This window comes from Papaver somniferum, chromosome 7 (assembly GCF_003573695.1).
Source record: "Papaver somniferum cultivar HN1 chromosome 7, ASM357369v1, whole genome shotgun sequence".
Classification (NCBI taxonomy): Eukaryota; Viridiplantae; Streptophyta; class Magnoliopsida; order Ranunculales; family Papaveraceae; genus Papaver; species Papaver somniferum.
Genome location: NC_039364.1, coordinates 157379320 through 157382381, shown reverse-complemented (window position 1 = coordinate 157382381; position 3062 = coordinate 157379320).

The following is a 3062-nucleotide window of genomic DNA, read 5'->3' as shown; positions in this document are numbered from 1 at the left end:
CTCTAAACCGTCTTGTGATCAAGGAGACTGATTTCTCAAGATATTCATCCGAAAAATCACCCTCAGACTGATCATCCTCAGAGACATAAACACTTTTACTTTTATCAAGTAACTTAGTGTTCTTATGTGCTTTAAATGGAACATCCTTTCCGCTTTTGGATGTATGCTCATGATCAAAGATCTTTAGCTTTCCAACCAATATATTTCTGGAAAGATTATCAAGGTTATTTCCCTCAACGATGGCATGCTTCTTAGATTCGTATCTAGATGGCAGCGATCTGAGAATTTTCATCACAATGTCCTTTTCAGGAATAGTCTTACCCAATGCAAAAGATGCATTAACAATTTCAGACACTCTGTGATTAAACTCATCAAATGTATCTTCATCTGCCATACGAAGGTTCTCCCAATTGGAATTAAGGTTTTGAATCCTGGCTTCCTTTTCACTAGAGTTACCTTCAAATACGGTTTCTAAGATATCCCAAGCATCTTTAGACCTAGTGCAGTTTGACACATGGTGCTGAAGATTTGGGGTAATGGCATGTATGATGGCATTCAAACCGTCGGAGTTTTGATTTGCAGCAAGTATCTCGGCAGGATTATATTCACCAATATTCTTGGGAACGTTTACATCTCCAACTGCCACAATGGGAGCATCATAGCCATTAACAACATATACCCATGATTGAAAATCACGTGCTTGGAGAAAAGCTCGCATAACAATTTTCCACCATAAGTAATTAGAGCCATCGAAGACTGGTGGTACGTTAATAGAGATAGCACCTTTGTCCATAGAGTCAGATCACTACAAACACAGACTTGTAAAGTCTTAGAAGTGTTTGCCTGCTCTGATACCAATTGAAAAAGCGGGGGTCTAACAACACCACCCAATATTTCGCTTAGCAATCTGTATGGAAAACTCGAATATACTTTTAAGAGAATCAACAAGACTTAATCAATTAAAAGTATATCAACGAGTTTATATCTCTCTCTTGATTTGATTTCCTCAAACAGAAACTGTGAGTACTGATCAAATACAAGGAATAACTTGGATGGTACCAAAGACCAATATCCAAGGATCAATCAATGACAATCAACAACCAAAGGTTGGATTACTCTAATTGATGATCTAACTCACAACCTATATTATTTCAATTATAAAGATAAAACAATATAATGCGGAAATTGAAATAACACAAACACCAGAAATTTTGTTAACGAAAAAACCGCAAATGCAGAAAAACCCCGGGATCTAGTCCAGATTGAACACACACTGTATTAAGCCGCTACAGACACTAGCCTACTCCAAGCTAACTTCGGACTGGATTGTAGTTGAACCCAAATCAGTCTCCCACTGATCCAAGGTACAGTTGTACTCCCTACGCCTCTGATCCCAGCAGGATGATGCGCACTTGATTCTCTTAGCTGATCTCACCCACAACTAAGAGTTGCTACGACCCAAAATCGCAGGCTTTAACAATAAACAAATATGTCTCACACAGACAAGTCTATCAAAGGATCAATCTGTCTCCCACGGATAAACCCTAAAGGTTTTGTTTCGTCTTTTGATAATAGTCAAGGTGAACATGAACCAATTGATAATCCAGTCTTATATTCCCGAAGAACAACCTAGATTTATCAATCACCTCACAACAATCTTAATCGTATGGTAGCGAAACAATATGTTGTGTAATCACAAACAATGAGACGAAGATATTTGTGATTACTTTTTATATCTTGCCTATCGGAGATATAAATCTTAAGCCAATCAATCTGATTGTACTCGTACGATAGAATATGCAAGATCAGATCACACAACTACGATAAAAGTAGTATCGGTCTGGCTTCACAATCCAAATGAAGTCTTTAAGTCGTTAACCTGGTTTTAGAAGAAGAAAACCAAAGGTTAAAGGAGAAACGACTCTCGCACGCAAACTAGTATCACATGTAAGGTGTGGGGATTAGTTTTGTACAATACTAGATGTCTCCTTTATATAGTCTTTCAAATTAGGGTTTTGCCTTGGTAACAAAGCAATCAATATCCACCGTTAGATGAAAACCTGATTTAGGTTCAAGCTAATATTTATCAACCGTTAGATCGAAAACTTAGCGTGTTATACACACTTGACAATGCACGTTTTTAGGTTTGTTAACCGTACCCAAACATATGCACTTGTTGGTTCAACAATAGTTAACCAATTGGTTAGCCATATGAGCATTTCATATGAACCATGTTCTTCTTCACCATAACTAGTTCAAGTGACTTCAAATGAAATAGTTTGAGAGTTGTTCAATTGCAAGGAAATCTCATGTACTACACAAGATACAATTGAAGCAAAGATGATTTGATTCACTTGAATCGGTTCATGAACTTTTATAGCCACGGTTTGCAAACTGCATTCCTTAGTCTTTTTAAGTTTAAGTTCAGAAATCATCTTTAGATATATAACCTTCTCAAGTTCGCAGACTAGGTTCGCGGACTTAAGTTACCGAGCAGAGTTTACAAACTCCAGCAGAAATTCTCGGGAATGAGAACTTCGGCGGTTCGCGGACTGGGTTCGCGGACTGAGTTCGCGGACTTGTACTCACGCAACTAGTTTTTCAAATCCAGCAAAATTTCTCGGGATGACAAGTTCGGCAGTTCGTGGACTGAGTTCGCGGACTTGGCAACAAGCCATTCTTCCGGTTTCTCTTGATCAATAAAGTTCGCAAACTTTGGTTCAAGGAATAGGACTTATGCACATATGTGTTTCCAAAATAATACTTATGTCCATCATTGATTATGTAATCTAAACTCTCATTCCAATTATTAAGACATTCTTAGAGGACGTTATACAATTGTTACACCATTTCTCGTCAAAGCAATTATCAAGATGATTGAAACATACTAGGTCAAGATAAACTTGATCGAAGCGAAAAGCTTACCAACACATATTTCGAGATATAGATAGGCGAGGTATACTCGGCTCGAAATACCAAATGTGTATAATCCAAGTTTATATATATAGCATACGACTTCTTGTCTCAAAGAGTAGGAGATAGAGTAGATAGACTTTTGAGTG